The following is a 17,604-nucleotide window of genomic DNA, read 5'->3' on the forward strand; positions in this document are numbered from 1 at the left end:
AAAATCATGAACAATCAGGGAAAAACATGATTAAAAACAAATATTTGCAACTAGAGAACACTCCCCCTTTGTACCTAAGTAAACAGCAAAAGTCCACCTTAAATCCTCATGGTTGTAGGGAACACCCTACACCCAACCAATGTACTCATATCTCTGAACAGGTAATTTCAACATTTTTCTCCCAACAATCTTTTCTCCAGCTCCTTTAACATCCCTACTTTATAGCCAAAACACATTATGGAATTGTATACTCAGTCATATGGAGAAAGTTGACTTGCTTATTATTCATCATATGATTCCATAACTGAAAGAGATTTTTGTATGTGAGTTTCCTCAAATCTGTTCAAACAAATTAAATTGTGCTTATAAATTTGATATTGTGGCAACTATTTTATAAAATTATCAACATTTTCATTTGTTTTAAAATTAAACCTTATAAATTTGAAAATATAATAAATTACATGAAAATAGTTATTTCCTCTATTGCATATGATAGAATCCAGTGTGGAACAAATTGATATGATTATCCACAGGTCAGTGTATAATTTAGAGGTACTCCAAATGTCAACAGAACCTCCAAACTTTCTGCCTTCCATTTATACAGTTTGCCTTCATACATTCCAACACATACCACCAGGTTTAATACTGCTGACTGTAACAGGAAGTAATGCACATTATGAGCAATTTATAACCTAGTTCATTTTTTATGATAAAATATTTGTCTAACTAATTAGTCAGGAAACAATTAGTCTGATAAATATTAGTCTGATAAAATATTAGTTCTGATAAAATATTTTGTATGATTAATCAGGAAGCAATTAGTCAGGAAAATATTTTTACTCTCTTGAAGGTTCTGCATAATGTAATATATGTGTGTGTGTGTGTGTGTGTGTGTGTGTGTGTGTGTGTGTGTGTGTAATAAAGATGAAGCAATATACATTTTGATGTTTTTAAACAAGTAGTAGTTACTAAATAAATTTGACTTCTGACCAGAAAAATTTAATAAATTTTAAAATTAAGTTTTCAAATAAAATAACATCTATCTAAAACAGATAGAAAACTAACAAAAACCCATCAAGCATACACGTTTAATCTATGGTGTTTAGTTGTATATTTGATTATCAACACTAAACATGCAGATATTTCACTTTAAAGTCCTATTTTTGATGTCTTGACAAAAGACCCCATTTGGGTAGACTTTGTAAAGCCAACAGGACTATAATTAGCTAGCATTCATTACCTCCTTTGGTTAGTCTGAACCATCAGTTTTGCCACAATCCTCCTCCCAACCTACCTGCTTTAACTGGGAATGTGGTTTATCACTTGCAGGAATTGTTTGTTACATGTGCACATACATAAGCACATAATTTTAAACCAACTTTTGTACAGGAGTATCTTCCCTCAGTTTGTGGACATTGATGCCATTTCTCAAGTTATGGAAAATGAGTCTGTTTTAAAAAAGATAATGGGCTTAGTAGAAAACTTACTGAGTGTGAAACACAGCAAGGACAAATCTGCTAGTTAGTTTTAGTCCACTTGACATACTAGAGCTACCTGGGAAGAAGTCTCAACTGAGGAATTGTGTTCATCAAATTGTCCTGGATGTGTGCCTGTGGGACATTTTCTTAGTGATTGAGGTTGAAAGGCACAACCCACTGTGGGTGGTGTTATCCCTGGGCAGGTGATCCTGGGTGGTATAAAAAAGCAATCTGAGTAAGCCATAGAAACAAATCAGTAAGTAACATTTCTCTGTGACCTGTGCTTCAATTCTTGCCTCCTGCCTCTGCAGCTCAATCATATAGATCCATGCTAGAATTCATCAAATTGTGGTACTGGGTACCCTGTGAGTATGTAAGGTCAATCACAGATTATGTGTAAGAAGAAAGCATTAGAAGGTCCCTACCAGAGCAAGAGACAAATATAGAGGAAGGGGGGAACTCAACAGGGAGATGAAGGAAGTGGTAAAGAAATAAGGCAGCTAGAAACTTACCCCACAAAGAAGAGAAAGAGGTGTTAGAAGAAGGAAGAGACCATTGGCCATATTGAGTTTCTTGAAACTTTGAATGAGTAAGAACTGGTGTTAACATGACATTTTTTGACTGAGCCAAAAGAACCATAACTCATCATTTTAAAAAGTTAATCTGACAATTTATTATTGTCATAGCAGCTACACACATATAACTGTGATGTTATTTAATGTTGAATGGCAACACTTTAAATAGAATCATACTTCAAATATAGTTTACCAATCTAAAATTATCTGTGAATCTTAAAAGCTCATAATTTGTGTGTCCTTAGTAACTTACCTTCCAGATTTGCAGTGCCTTATCTAAGCTCAAGTCATACAACTAGACCTAGAAACTTAAGTGTAGGGGTGGTTGTTTAATCTGACCTGTCATTCCCATGTGAGGAGTTGCAGGGCAGCCCTCCCACAGCCATGAAACTGCCTTAGAGTTCACACTGACCATGGAGATATGTTGGTGTTTTGAACAGCATCAGGAATGTGTTGTTATACATCAGTAGAGCAGAACAATGCCCAAGTAAAACCAAAATTATGATGATTTTTGACATTATATGACCTCTAGACTTTTCCAACCAAAACCATTTTTTTCCTCTGTAAGAAGGTGAAGATATCTGTACACAGAAGGTGATGTGACCTCCTCAATGACACTGTTACCAAGTCACCCATGCTGCCCTTAACCAGGGACATAGGAACCTAACAATAGGTTTAATAACATTAATATTGCTGCTGTTACAGCATTGTAGCATTAAGTTGCTCTTACTTACAGAATGGATATTATGAGATATATAATAGCAATAAATAGATAATAAATAAATAAGATAGATTGTTTCTGGGTAATAGTATGGAGAAGAGTCGTGTAGTTTCAATTATAGGTAGACATTGTTTAGAATAGTACTCTGCCTGTAGATAAATATACTTCCTCACCCAGGTAGTTTTGTGTAAGCTTTGAGTTACTTACTTCAAGTTACTCCAAAATGGATATAAAACTGCAATTTCCATCTCAGGATTAATGAGAGTAATTAGTGAGATAGTGTACATTGGGAAGGTAGTTTCAGGGTGTTGTTTATTTGCTTGGCTTGCTTAGTTTTTGTTTTGCTTCACAATTAATATATCTCTTTTTCATTTATTTTGTCAAATTACTTTATTTTCTAAATGAAATGTGATGAATAACCCTAATTAAACCCATGCTTGACCCTTCAATTATGTTTTAGTTGTACCTCATACAAAAAAGGTTCTGGCCAAGTAAATATGGACTGGAGAATGATTTTTAAACATCAGATAATGAGCAGGAGTTTATCATTTGGTCCAAACACAAGTACATAAAAGTTTTGTTATAAATAGGTATTTCCGGTGAATAGTGTTAAGTTGTGCCTACATGACTTTCACAAATAAGAGAATTGTTTTATTAGTCTATATCTATAGTTAAGACTCAGTAATGCCCATGTCTCCTTTGCTGAGGTTAATATACATAATTTGATTAGTGTAAATGATAGCTCTAGCCATTGAAAATGCTGTGTTATTTAGAAATCACCTATAAAGATTCTTTTATCCTCATTTCATATTCCTAATATTTAAAAATGTAACATCTTAAAATTACATTTATTTATTTATTCATTTGTGTGTGTGTGTGTGCATGTGTACATGCATGCATGTATGTGTGTTTCCAGGTCTCAGTCTGTGTGCCTGTATATGAGCATGCATGAGTCATGGCCCACATGGATGCCAGAGAACAACTTGAAAGAGTCCCTTTCTCTCCCTTCCGTTCTCTTCTTATACTAAGTGTGTCTTCAGGTTGTTGGGTTTGCTAACAAGTTCCTTTAGATGATAAAGCATCTGTGAGCCTTTAACTAAGATCTTAAAACACTTCAGAGGATTATCAGTTTTTAAAAACAGCAATTCCTTTGATTCTGAAGTAAAACCTACAAAAACTGTTTAAATATAAAATAAGTATGCAATTAAAATCAGAAAAAAACAACCAAACAGATAAAATAGGCATAATATGCTGATAATTTGCAAATCTAGCTGTCTTATTAACTTAGTTTTAATAAATTACAGTCATTATCATAGTATGATATCCCAATTCCATGCTAAAATTTGCTGAGTAATTTAAAACAATGAAATTAGAGTATATTCATGCATTCAGAATTCCATGTCAAGAGATAATCCAAAAAATTCTCTAACGTTCTGTTAATAAAGCATACCCATAGACTAGAGCCTGGGGATTAATATTCTCTTCCAAGTCTTACAAGTTGCTCTACCTGCATGAAGTAAAAGGTCATAGTCTTTATCTAATTGTTCATTTTGAATGGTTTGAGACTGCTTCTGTGACTTGTACCTGCTTGATGTGGGTACACTTGTGTAATTATGCTAATTGAAGCTTATGCATGCTGAAACCATGTCTTATTTGGTCCTGTTCCATGAAAACTGAAGTAATTATGATGAGTTATCAAATAATTTTTGAAAGAACACAGCACTGGTGAGTGTTTCAGTGAACACAGTGCTTCACAAAGCAAGAGTCATCTCTCTGCTTTTCAATCTTGAGAGAAGACAGATAATAGATGATAGATACACACAAAACATACCCATGTATACACATAAATATATGTAAAGTTTTATATATAGGTGAGTGTGTGTATATGTGTGTGTACGTGTGTACGTGTGTACGTGTGTGTGTGTGTGTGTGTGTGTGTGTGTGTGAGAGAGAGAGAGAGAGAGAGAGAGAGAGAGAGAGAGAGAGAGAGAGAGAGAGAGAGAGAGATTTTTTCATGGAACCCAGGTGTCCTAGATAGCTCCAACTGTCAACTTGATATGACCTATAGTCATCTGAAGGAGTCTCAATTGAGGGATTTCCCAGGTCAAATTGGCCTGTGGCCATACCTGTAAGGAAATGCCTTGATTGGTTATTGATGTGAGAGGGCCTAACACCCTATGGGATACACCATCTTTTGCAGGATGTATAATGCAGCCTGCTTAACACAAGCCTATGAGGAAGCCAGAGGGCAAGCCACAGCATTCCTCAATGGTTCCTGCCTCCAGGCTCCTTTTTTTGAGTTTTTGCTCTGACTTCCTGCTTTAAGTTCTCTTGGTGATGGATTGTGACTTGGAAGTGTAAGCCAAATAAACTCCTTCCTCTCCAAATTGTTCTTGGTCAGTGTGTTTTATCACAGCAACAGAAAGGAAACTAAACACCAGTTATGGTGGTTAATCCTGATTGTCAGGTCAGTAGAATTTAAAAGCAACATGAAAACAAAATCTGGGCTTGCCTGTGAAGGATTATCTAGATGAAGTTGATTGAGATGGGAAGAGTATCTAAATATAAACAGCATCATTCCCTGTGGGCTAGAATTTAGGACTGAACAAAAAGGAGAAAGCAAGAATTTATTGAGCACAAGCACTCATTCTCACTACTTCCTGACTTTGAACATATGGTGACCAGCTGCCTCAACTTCCTGCTACTGTGACTTTCTTACCATGGTGGATGACTGTGCCTTTTAACTGTGAACCAAAATAATCTCTTCCTTCCTTATAGTACCTATTTCGGGTATTGCATCATAGCAATGAGAAAAGCAACTAATATACCAAAGCTTCACACTTGCTAAGGAAATGGTATAGAATGGAGTTACATCACCAGCCCGCATATTATTACTCACACATTACATGTTCTGGTATTTTTGTCTCTTTGTTCTTGCATTTTAAAGGGTAGCAAAAATAACAACAAATCAAAGAAACAAAGCCCTTCTTTCTGTTAATAATGACACGACAGCAAATACTGGACTATTTGTAAATAAAAGAGATATTTTTTTTCTCATGGTTCTGGTTCAAGACCCAAACCACAATCCATGGAACTAATTCAAGGCCCAAACCAGGACACATGGAACTGATTCAAGGTCTAAACCAGGAAACATGTGCACACACTATGCCAATCAGCTTTCTAGTACTGCAGCAAATTTTTTTAGACAACCAACCTTTTTACTTTTGGCTCATTGTTTCAGAGATTTTAGTCTGTAATCAGTTGGCTCTATTGATTCGGGATGCTATGGCAAGGCAATACACCATGATGGAGAACACTTGAGAGAGCAAAGCTACTCACTGTAACCAGAAAGTGAAAAAGAGAGAAAGAGGAAGAATCTAGGATTGTACTATCTTCTTCAAGGGCACATCCCCAGGGACTAGAACCTTCCACCAGGTTCTATATCTTAGTTTTCACCACTCCCCAAGAGCACCAAACAAGAGATTACACCTTTAATCTATGGCCTTTTAAAGATCCCAACATCTATAATATCTACCCTGTGCTGTCTCTCTCTTCTTTAAGCTACTAGTATTCAATCTTGTTGCTTCATGATTATGGCCTCAATTAATCATTATCACCTCTCAAAACTCTATAGCCAATTACATTTCCACTTCTTAAACTTTTCTCAATGTAGCTAGGGTTTATGGTGGTTTAGTAAAATTGTTGTTGTAGATTCTCCTCTAAGATCCATTATTTTATTAGGCATGGGTATTTGGATAGGTTTTGTGGAAGAGAAGTAAAATTGTAAGAGCCAGAAGAATAAGGGGATTGCTATGAGATTGGTTGTCATATGAATGTCAGAAACTATACCCAGAAAGACTCATCAACATTGCTGCCTAAACATGAGCTGAACAAAAACAACAACAATAGACACGCTAAAGTGGTTGGTCCGACCCTACATAAGGGACTACAGGCAGCTAAAGAATGCTGAGAACGGGAAGAGCACAATTGGCTATCCAATACCAAACAGTCAGCCCCGAAAACATATATACAAGTAACATTATACAGACTGAAAAGGTTGTGCTCATGTACTTAGGAGTGTATGTGTGTGTGTGTGTGTGTGTGTGTGTGTGTGTGTGTGTGTGTGCATGTATGTGTGTGTGTGTGTTCAACAACTATTACTAAAAAAAAAGAGGACATGAATTTTAAAAGAGCAAGAACAGATATATCAAAGGGTTTACAGGGAGGAAAAGGGAAGTGAGAATATGTACTTATATTAAAATCTCAAAAATAAAAGAAACAATATTTTAAATGAAAAACATACCTCCCAGCTGGAATCAAGCTCCAACATGAGTTTCAGAATAGACACACTCTATACAAACCAGTATTTGTTCCATTGTGAGAAATCACACACTAGGAGTTATGGGAAATCAAGAATAAACTGAAATTCAACCCCTGGCCATAAAATAGATTAATGTCCAGTGCCTTAAAATTTAGAGAAAAAAGTCTAAAATGATCTTTTGGACTAGGTACTTGCACACAGTCTCCTAGCATTCCTCCCTCCCCCCTGTCCCCCATCCCAATCTATGCTATACCTCCTCCACTGATGTTGCAGCTTCTGTAACCCCTTCTTCCTCTTTTTCCTCTATTTTTAAGAATTCTTCTGTATGGTCATCAACTCTTGGAAGTTGGCATCCCACTAGCATATAAGAGGACTAACGCCATATTTGTTTAGTTACATCAGAAACTGAATACCTTTCTACAAAGAAACACTATGAAGTAAAAGTCAAAGAAGAGGGAAAAGGGCCTTGGTTAGGGACCTGTGCTATCATTTGTCCTTAGAGTCTCCTCCTAGTTATGGGAGTCAGAGCTTCATCTGGGTTTCTGGGGAGGGCAGGCAAGTAGAATCTACCCATCTCTCTGGTCCTACGACTTCAGTGAAGAATCCCTTAGACATTTCCCCTAGGTTTAATTATAAGGTATTTAAAAATAGATTATGGGGTCACTTGTCCATTTTGCTCTTAATGGCAATACTTCTGTTGTCCATTCTGTGAATACAGATTAGGGTATAGAAACTGTAGTTAGTATCCATTTTGAAGGCAAATCAAGAAAAAAGACATTCTTTATTTCTTACATGTGTTTTTTTCTGTACACTTCAATAAATCTTTCTGATTAAAATGGCCTGCAAAAATCTTTACTCTGGTATAAGCTGTGGCTCCAGTAGAATTCTGAATGTCAAAAGAAATATTTATCAATATATTTGATTTGAGGAATCAAATATGTTCTGGACAAAATAGATAATGTCTACATTTTAAGTACTACTGGCATTCCAATATTTAACGTTATTATTGATTTTGCTCATTAATTACTTTGGGACTTATAGAATGCTTTATTTTTCACACAGACTCTGAAAAAATAACTACATATTAGATGTCTGATATTGTTCTAAGATCACTGCTGTGATAGTCCAGTTAATCTTTAGAGCAGAATGCTAAGATGCATGCTAATATTGTCACCATTTTGTAGTGAGTAATATAAGACTTGCAGGCATTAAGTATGATACCTAAGATCACAGTGTATAATGATACAGGAAAGCTTCTTGCTGAGGAAGTTTATATACCCCTTGTAGACATCCGCCTCAACAGACAACACATAGCAAAGCACTTTTAGGTAGAAAGCTGGAGAGGTGCCACTGGTCATTGTGGGGAAGAACATGACTTGACCCACAGCATCCACTTCTGTTCCCTTCTGTCCTCAAATACCTTCCTCTAGTGTAGAATCTGCTCTTCTAAAAATTAAATCCTACTTCCTTATGCACCTGTGTTCTGGAGACAAATCTCTCTTCATTTAGTTGCACTTGTATAAGGTTCGGATGGTAGAAGTAACACATGGGACTCTGCCTGCTCTCTGGCCTGTGGCTGCTGCAACAATGGCCTGAGAAAACTGGCATTTCTATAGCAGCGTCATAATGTCCACTCACCAAATTCATGGGCACAACAGGTATGGACGGTGGCAACAACATACCACTTGCTGCCCATCCTCTTGGTGAGAAAAGAGGCACTTGATGTGGCCTTATCAGCAGCCTCCCTTTTCAGGATTATAGCTAATGTTCTGAGACCTTATATTCCATAGGCCTCAGGGAAGCTTCTCTAAGGAAAGGCAGCAGCTCAGCTAGGATCCATTTAGATGGGAGTATTAACCTGGTGCTTATTTTTGGAGTCCATTTCTCCAGTACTGAATCCCTTTTATTAAATCGCTTTCTGAATAAAGTATATACACTCATCTGTTCTTCTGAGGTTCACCCTGACAATACCCCTGGATTCTCAAGCAAAGAAGAGTAATATGTCTATCAAATGGTGATGACTGCCTTTGATACAAGGTTGGGAAAGGGATATTCATCAGGGCTGTTATCAGTTCCTTAGAACATGCTGCACTTAAACACGCACAGCAAAATCCATGTTTTTTTCTTTGTAATGTGTGTTATCTTTTTTTATTTTATCAAAGTTTTCCAATTCTTCTCAGCCATGTACTTTTTCTTGCCTTTAGCTTGTTTCCTTGCTATTTAACCATTTAAATACTTTCTATATTCTAAGGAAATTAACTATTTTCTTGAACAAATACTCAAATGTGTGAGAAAATCTCTAAGACTATAGACCATGTTTTGTTTATCCATTTATCCCCCTGGTTTAGTCTAGAATGAAGCAAAATATGTGATATACATTATCCAATACATGAAAGAATTTCCTCCCTTCTACGTGCCATTGTATACAAATATCTGACTCTGACTATGACGTCATAGTGGATAATATAAACACATACCATCTCTTGGAGAACTGCCACAATGAGGAACATTTATACTTGGATATAAAAGTTCAAAGAGCTGGGAAATATTATGTTTTTTTAAGTAAATGAAGCAATCACTATAAAAAGCATATTATACAATAATCATAATAATAGAAACAGGGCTGTGAGCACACACTGTGAAGTTATATTTTGCAAATAAGTTATTTTTCAAAGGATACAAACAGTTCTTGTTAATGGAGCAGCGAGACAATGGTGCTCTTCCCAGTTCTCTTTGAAAAGAAGGGTCAGCTGGAGAGATGGCTCAGCGGTTAAGAGCACTGGCTGTTCTTCCTAGAGGTCCTGAGTTCAATTCCCAGCAACCACCAGTTGGCTCACAACCATCTGTAATGAGATCTGGCTCCCTCTTCTGGCCTGCAGGCATACATGCAGACAGAAGACTACCCATAATAAAATAAATCTGGGAAAAAAGAAAGAAAGGAAAGAAGGAAGGAAGGAAGGAGAGAGAGAGAGAGAGAGAGAGAGAGAGAGAGAGAGAGAGAGAGAGAGAGAGAGAAGAAGGGTCTGCAAAGACAAAAACAACTTTCCATGCACAAAACTAGATACTTTAATTCTAATTCCTAATTCACCTTTCTTTCTTCTCTATGTCCCTCTTGTTTTTACATTTTAGCTATAAACCTCCAAAATGTTAACAATCTAATTCCTGTGGACCCAATGATTTCCTAGCTTTGCCCTCTTTGAGTTTCCTAGTTCATATCTCTGTTGCAATGATAAAACACTAACTAAAAGCAACTTGGGAATACAGGGGTTTGTTTGGTTTACATGAACCATCACAGTACATCCTTGAGAAGGCAAAAGCAGGGGCCCAAGAGAGAATCTGGAGGCACGAAACAAAGCACAACCCTGGAAGGAGACTACTTACTGACAGACTTTACAGCTTGCTCAGTCTGCTTTCTTGCGCTACCCAGGACCATCTGCCCATGGGTGGCACCACCCACAGGGGACTCAGCCTTCCCACATTAATCATTAATCAAGAAAATGCCCCCACAGACATTCACACAAGACAATCAGATGAAGGCACTTCCTCAGTTGGTGACTCTTGTCTGTGTCAAGTTGACAAAAAGTAGCAAGCACAAAGATTTTTCCCACTTTGACTTTTCTCTTACTTGATCTAGCAATTTCTGTGCTGACTCATCCTATACCCTTCCACTCCAAATCTTAGTGGACATACAATCCTACGGTATGTCATAGTGCACTTGCTCCTTGGTTCTCTGATAGTTATTAAAGTTAAGACCATTTGACCATATGGTGTTTACACAGTGGGCCTGTCCACAAGTTTTGGTTCTTTCTTAAGCTAATATTCTACTCCCAGAGTAATATAAGCATGATATCAGATGCTCTGAGGCATAACTTCTGAAGTATACATCTCAACTCTACTACAATATAGTACCATTTGAATGTTACAAATATTTCAAGTAAAAAAGTACAGCTGATATAAAAGCAATGAAATAACCACAGAGGTTTAATCTCTGTGAGATTATGAAAGAAACATTAAAGCTCAAAGTACTATAAACATCTCAAAAACAAAACAATAACGAAAGTCAATTACACAGCTATGGACCTCAAAGAGAATGAATTAGATGAAATCCCAGATAGAAAATTTAAATGAATGATTATAAAAATGTTTAAAGAGGGGTTTGCAAGATGGCTTAGTGGTTAAAAGTGCTAACTGCTCTTTCAGAGCATCTGAGTTCAGTTCCTGACCCATATCAGGTGGCTTTCAACCACCTGCATCCCAGCTCCATGACATCTGACACTGCAGGTATTGTGGGCACCTACACGGTGTGCACATACCCACAATAGATGCACATACATAAACAGATCATTAAAACAGATCTCAGCAAAAGTTTAAAGAATAAAAGTGTAAGTATGTCAATAAACTCCCATGTTAATTCAAAGGGAGATATACATAAACATCTAATTGAATAATAAAGTCAGTACAAGGAACAAAAATTCAATAAACACACAAAAAAACCCAAAAATTTAAAAACAAAATCTTTAGTAAATCAAATAAAAGCCTCAACAGAAAGCCTGACTAATAGAACTAATCAAGTAGAATGCAGAATATCAAGAATGGAAGACATGATATATTAATTGGAAGATCTAGACACCTACAAAGATAATATAATAAAACATGGACAAAACATGTATGTTTTATGGAACACCATTTTAGATGAATTTACAAATCATGGTGATGAAGGATAATGACTCCCTACTAAGGGCAAAAGCAATATGTTCAACATAACATAGCAGAAAACTTCCAAAATTTGAAAAAAGACATGGTCATTCAGGTTGAGGAGATATTTAGAACACTAAACAGAAAAAAAAAATCTCTCCATGTCATACTCTAAAAAATAAATAAATAAATAAATAACCACCTAAACATAGAGAACAAACACAAATACTGAACGATGAAATAGAAAACAAGGACACATACAAAGGAAATAAAGACATCAGAATTACAGATTTATCAACATAAAGCCAAGCCCCCCAAAGAGCATGGAATATTATATTCCAAGCACTGAAAGGTAATAGTTGTCAACCCAAATTACTATACACAGAAAAAATTATCTGTCCAAATTGAAAGAGGAAGAATAGCTTCCCACAATTAAAACTACCTTAAAGAATTCATGACCACTAAACTGGTGCTACAGAAGATACATGAAGTAATCCTTGAAATAAACATATCCAGGAGGCAGCAGGAAAGACTAAATCATGACAAGAGTGAATGATAAGACACAAAACACTACAAAATCGGCAAACACAGACAGACATTAATGGATATCTTTCAGATCTAACTTTGATTATTAATGAGATAAATTCCCCCAATCAAAGGCACTGGCTAAAAAAAAATCTATTATTGCATCAAAGAATCAAACCTTATTATCAAAGACAAATAGAGCTTTTGTGTAAAAGGATGGAAACTCCATTCAAATCAAATCAGACCAGAAAATAAAAAGAAAACTCTGTCCTAACATCTGAAAAAAAAATCTCCAACCAAAATCTGTCAAAAGAGGTAGGATGTCCCTTCATAATGATTATAACATTAAGAAGGAAATTTTTTAATTCCTATAACTGAAAATGAAAACACAGAATACCAAAGTCTGTGGGATGCAATGGAGCAATACCAAGAAGAAATTTTATAGCTATGTCTATATTTTAAAAATCAGAAAGGAGACTGATGGTAGAACCAGGAGGCCAGCAAGATGGCACAGACTTGGGGTACCAAGAGGAAAGTCTATTACTACTAAAACAGGGATGTTGGAAATTACTGTTATGGATAAGACCACCCCATGAAGCCTCTCTGAATCCACATGACTCACAGTTTGCTGCTCACCTATGGTCTCTACTAAAAAATGGAAATCAATTGTCCTTGCGAAGCCAAAGCTGAGTAGATGATTGTACCACAGTGATGACTACATTAATTTCTTGCATTCCATTTGCCCAGATAACATGTCTGAATACAGCAAGCAGATGCAGAGACTCAACGTTGATGAGGACTGTCCAGTATTTGGTGGCTTGTTTGAGTTCTATCAGTTATCTACTGGTGGCTCTGTGTAAAGTGCTGTGAAACTTAATAAGCAGCAGACAGACATTGCTGTGAACTGGGCTAGGGGCCTGAATCATGCAAAGAAGTCTGAAGCATCTAGCTTATATCAGTGATAACAACTTGGTCATCCTGGAGCTGCAAAAGTACCACCTTTGGGTACTATATATTGACATTGATATTTACCATGGTGATGGCATGGAAGAGGACTTCTATACCACAGACCAGGTCATGGCTGTGTCCTTTCATAAATACAGAGAGTACTTCCCAGGAACTGGGGACCTATGGGATATTAGGGCTGGCAAAGGTAAGTGCTAAGATTTTAACTACCCACTCTGAGATGGAATCCATATAACTCCTATGAAGCTATTTTCAACTCAGTCACGTCCAAATTAATGAAAATGTTCCAGCCTAGCACTGTGGTCTTACAATGTGGCTCAGATGCTTTTTCCAGGGATTGGTTAGGTTGTTTCAATCTGACATGCTATCATGTCATCAAAAGACATGGTAAGTGTATGGAGATTGTCAACAGTTTCAATTTATCTATGCTAATGCTGGATATACCATTGTAATGTCGCTCAGTGCTAGACTTATGAAATAACTGTGGCCCTGGACACAGGCATCCTTAATGAGCTACCATACAATAACTTCTTTGAATACTTTGTACTGGATCAAGCTTCACATCAGTCCTTCTAACACGACTAACCAGAATACTAATGAATACCTGGAAAAGATGTAGCAGTGGCTCTTTGAGAACTTGAAAATGCTGCCTCATGCATCTGGGGTCCAAATGCAGGCAATACCTGAGGATGCTGCCCCAGAGGAGAGTGGTGATGAGGACCAAGGAGACCCTGACAAACACATTTCCATCTACTCCTCTGACAAATGTGGGGAAGAATTCTCTGATTCAGATGAGGAGGGAGAAGGTAGTCACAAGAGCTCCTCTAATTCCAAAAAAGCCAAAAGAGTCAAAACAGAAGATAAAAAATAGAAAGATCCAGAAGAGTAAAAAGAAATCACAGAATAGGAGAAAACAAGAGGAAAAACCAGAAGCCAAAGGGGTCCAAGAAGAAGTCAAATTGGCCTGAGCAAAATCTGTGCATCTGGCCAAGTTCCTCACTTCTCCCCAATCTCTCAGATTTTATATTTTTCTATTCCACTATGTATTTATATAAAATACATTAAATATAATGTCCCCAGGGACTATACAAGAATCAGGGACCAGAGTCCAGGGCAGTGGTGCTGGGGGAATTCTTCCCAAAGCTGCCTTGTCCATCTTGCCCCAGGACTTAGTTTTGAACTGAGGGTCTAGGTGGAAAGTAAACAATAGGAAGACAAATACTAAACTGCCAAGTTCCTACTTAGGGGCTCTGTTAAGATGTCCTTATTAAGCTTTCTAGAAGGGGTGACTGCCTCTTCTGGGACCCTTTATTTTCAGCCTCAGGTAATCTCAGCCATTTTTAGATTGGTTCTATTTATACCCTCCCAGTGGTCTCGGGCAAGCAGAAAAACTCACATTGCCCTGTCTTCCCCCAGTTCTGTATGGGGAGGTAGTTGGCCTAGCTTCCTTTTTGAGAAATTTATATTTTGTGACTCTTTGTAATAAAACAGCACATTTCTATAAAATAATTTAAAAATAAATAAAAATTAAAAATCAGAAAGATCTCAAATAAGTTAAAGATGCACCTTAGAGCATTGGAAAACCATAAAGTCAATAGAAGGAAGGAAAGGAATAATTAAGACCAGGGAGGATATGCAGGAAATGGACATGAAAATGCTGAGAATTAAAGAACAAAGAAAGAATTGATTCTTTGAAAGGGTAAATAGGATTGATAAGCCCTTAGCAACATTAACTAAAACAAAGAATGAGAAGACCCAAATAAAAAATTAGAGATGAAAAGGGAGGCATTACAACAAATATAAATGAAAATATTATACATGTCTAAAACCCACATTCTACTAAATTGGAAAAGTTCTAAAGAAATGGATGAATTTTTAGACACATAAGACCTGCCCAAAATTAAACTAATATGAAATGAATTACTTCCACGGATCTACAACAAGCCATGAGATTGAAGCAGAAATTTAAAAACAACAAATCTTCCGAAGAAAAGTCCAGGTCCAGATGTCTTCATTGTTAATTTTACCAGGCAGCCAAAGAACTAATACCAAAGTTTCATAAACTCTTCCATAAAATAGAAAGGGAAGGAACATTGCCAGATACCTTCTACAAAGCTAGTATTACCTTGATACTAAAGCCAGATAAAGACACATGAAAAGAATTTTGTCCCCAGTAAACACTGATGCAAAAAAAGCTAACTTAATCAATTCAGAAAGACACATCCTCTCATGATCAAAAATTCTGAAGAAAATAGGCATGGAAAAACATATCTCAAAATAATAACAGCTATATATAACAAATGTGTAACCAAAATTATATTAAATGAGATCAAAACAAAACCATCACCACTAAAATCAAGAACAAGCCAAGAATGCTTACATTCTTTTCTTTTAATATAGTGATAGAGATCTCAACTAGAACCAGAAAACGAGAGAAGGGAATCAAATGAATCAAGTAGGAAAGGAAGAATTCGGAGTATCCCTGTTTGGAAATGTGAGCCTATATTTTAGACACCCTAAAAACTCTACCAGAGCTCTTTTTCTGTGGCACCTCATAAGCAGTTGCTGTGTCAAGATGAAGCTGAATATCTCCTTCCCACTCAGAAACTCATTGAAGTGGGCAATGAACACAAGCTCCATGCCTTCTATGAGAAGCACATGACATATAAGTAGCTCCTGATGCTCTGGGTGAAGAGTGGAGAGTTTATGGGGTTCAAATGAATGAAGGAAATGAAAAACAAGATTTTCACATGAAACAAGGTGTCTTGACCCACAAGAGGAGTGTGCCTGCTCTTGAGTCTGAGGCATTCTTATTATAGACCAAGGAGAATGGGAGAGGGGAAGCACAAGTGTGTTCTGGCTGCATTGTGGATGCCAGTCCAAGTGTTTTCAACCTGGTTACAGGGTTGAGGGTGGGAGGGGCTATTCCTGAGCTGATAGATACTACTGTATCTCAGGAGCTGGGACCCAAACAAGCTAGCGGAATCTGAAAACTTCCCAGTCTCTCTAAAGACAATGATGTCCACCAATACACTGTCAGAAAGCCATTGAACAAAGAAGGTAAGAAGCCCAGGAGCAAAGCATCCAAAATTCAGTGTCCGAGATTCAGCATCTTGCTACTCCACATGTCCTACAATAGGGGCGCCTGTGTCATTGCTCTGAAGAGACAATGCACTAAGAAAAATGAGGAGAGGGGTGCAGAGTGTTCTACACTTTTGACCAAGAGAATGGAAGAAGACAAAAATGCTAGGAACATATTGCCGAGAAATGTAGGCTGCCATTCCTGAGAACCTAATTCCAAGAAGTCCAGGCAAAACTAAGTCTTTAAAGTAACAAATAAATGATCAGCCCTTGAATCTTTAAAAAAAAAAAAAACAAAAAAAAAAAACAAAAAACAAACCCTCTACCAGAAAGATACAAAAGTAGCATAGAAAAACCAATAGTGTGGTGGTGGTGGTGGTTAGACTTTGTAAGAGAAGGGTTAATGGGCATGCCTTTGGGGAATTATCTTTGTTATTGTTCTGGCTAGTTTTATGTCAACTTGACACAAACTAAAGCCATCTGAGAGGAGGGCACCTCAATTGAGAAAATGCCTCCATAAGATCAGGCTGTAGGGATGGGCCTATAGAGAATGTTCTTAATTGATGGGGAAGGGCCCAAACCATTGTGGGTGGTACCACCCTGGACTGGTGGTTCTGGGTTCTATAAGAAAGCAGGCTGAGCAATCCATGAGGAGCAAGCCAGAAAGAAGCATGGCTTCTTTCTTCCTCCACGGCTGTTGCATCAGCTCCTGCTTCCAGGTTCCTGCCCTGTTTGAGTTCCTGTCCTGACTTCCTTCAGTAATATGGAAGCATAAGATAAATACCTTCCCTCCCCAACTTGCTTTGGTCATAGTGTTTTATCACAGCAATAGTAACCCTCACTAGGACAGTTATATTGACTGAGGAGGGAAAATGTGTTCACCATGAAAGACACCATCACACGGTGATAGAGAAAAGAAACTTAAGTTTGTTCTTGCTTCTGGAGTGCGGATGCAACGAAACCAAATGCTTCAGACTTCTGCCACTTGACTTCCCCGCCATCGTGAACTGTACCCTGACCTGTGATCCAGAATGAACCTTCTTGCTTAAGTTGCTTTTATTACAATATTTTTGCCACATCAGAAAGAACTAAGAAGTGACCTTCCTAAATACCCATGGGAGGCCTTACCTTGTTGGAGGAGGGAACAGGGGGTGGGCTGAGGTGGGAATTCTGGAGGAGTGAGAGGGAAGCGAGGATGATCTGTGGTTGGAATCTAAAATGAATAAAAAATTCCTTAGTAAA

General features: G+C 37.3%; 1 protein-coding gene and 1 pseudogene across 7 annotated transcripts in view; both read left to right on the plus strand.

Annotated features, from left to right (window-relative positions):
* Positions 1 to 17,604, plus strand: part of Hecw1 (HECT, C2 and WW domain containing E3 ubiquitin protein ligase 1) — a 293,914-nt gene that overhangs the window by 137,928 nt on the left and 138,382 nt on the right. The window lies entirely within an intron of this gene.
* Positions 12,821 to 14,249, plus strand: LOC128104766 (histone deacetylase 1-like; annotated as a pseudogene).

The sequence above is a fragment of the Peromyscus californicus genome, unplaced genomic scaffold (assembly GCF_007827085.1).
Source record: "Peromyscus californicus insignis strain IS unplaced genomic scaffold, ASM782708v3 Scaffold_8__1_contigs__length_139910024, whole genome shotgun sequence".
In the NCBI taxonomy this organism is placed as follows: Eukaryota; Metazoa; Chordata; class Mammalia; order Rodentia; family Cricetidae; genus Peromyscus; species Peromyscus californicus.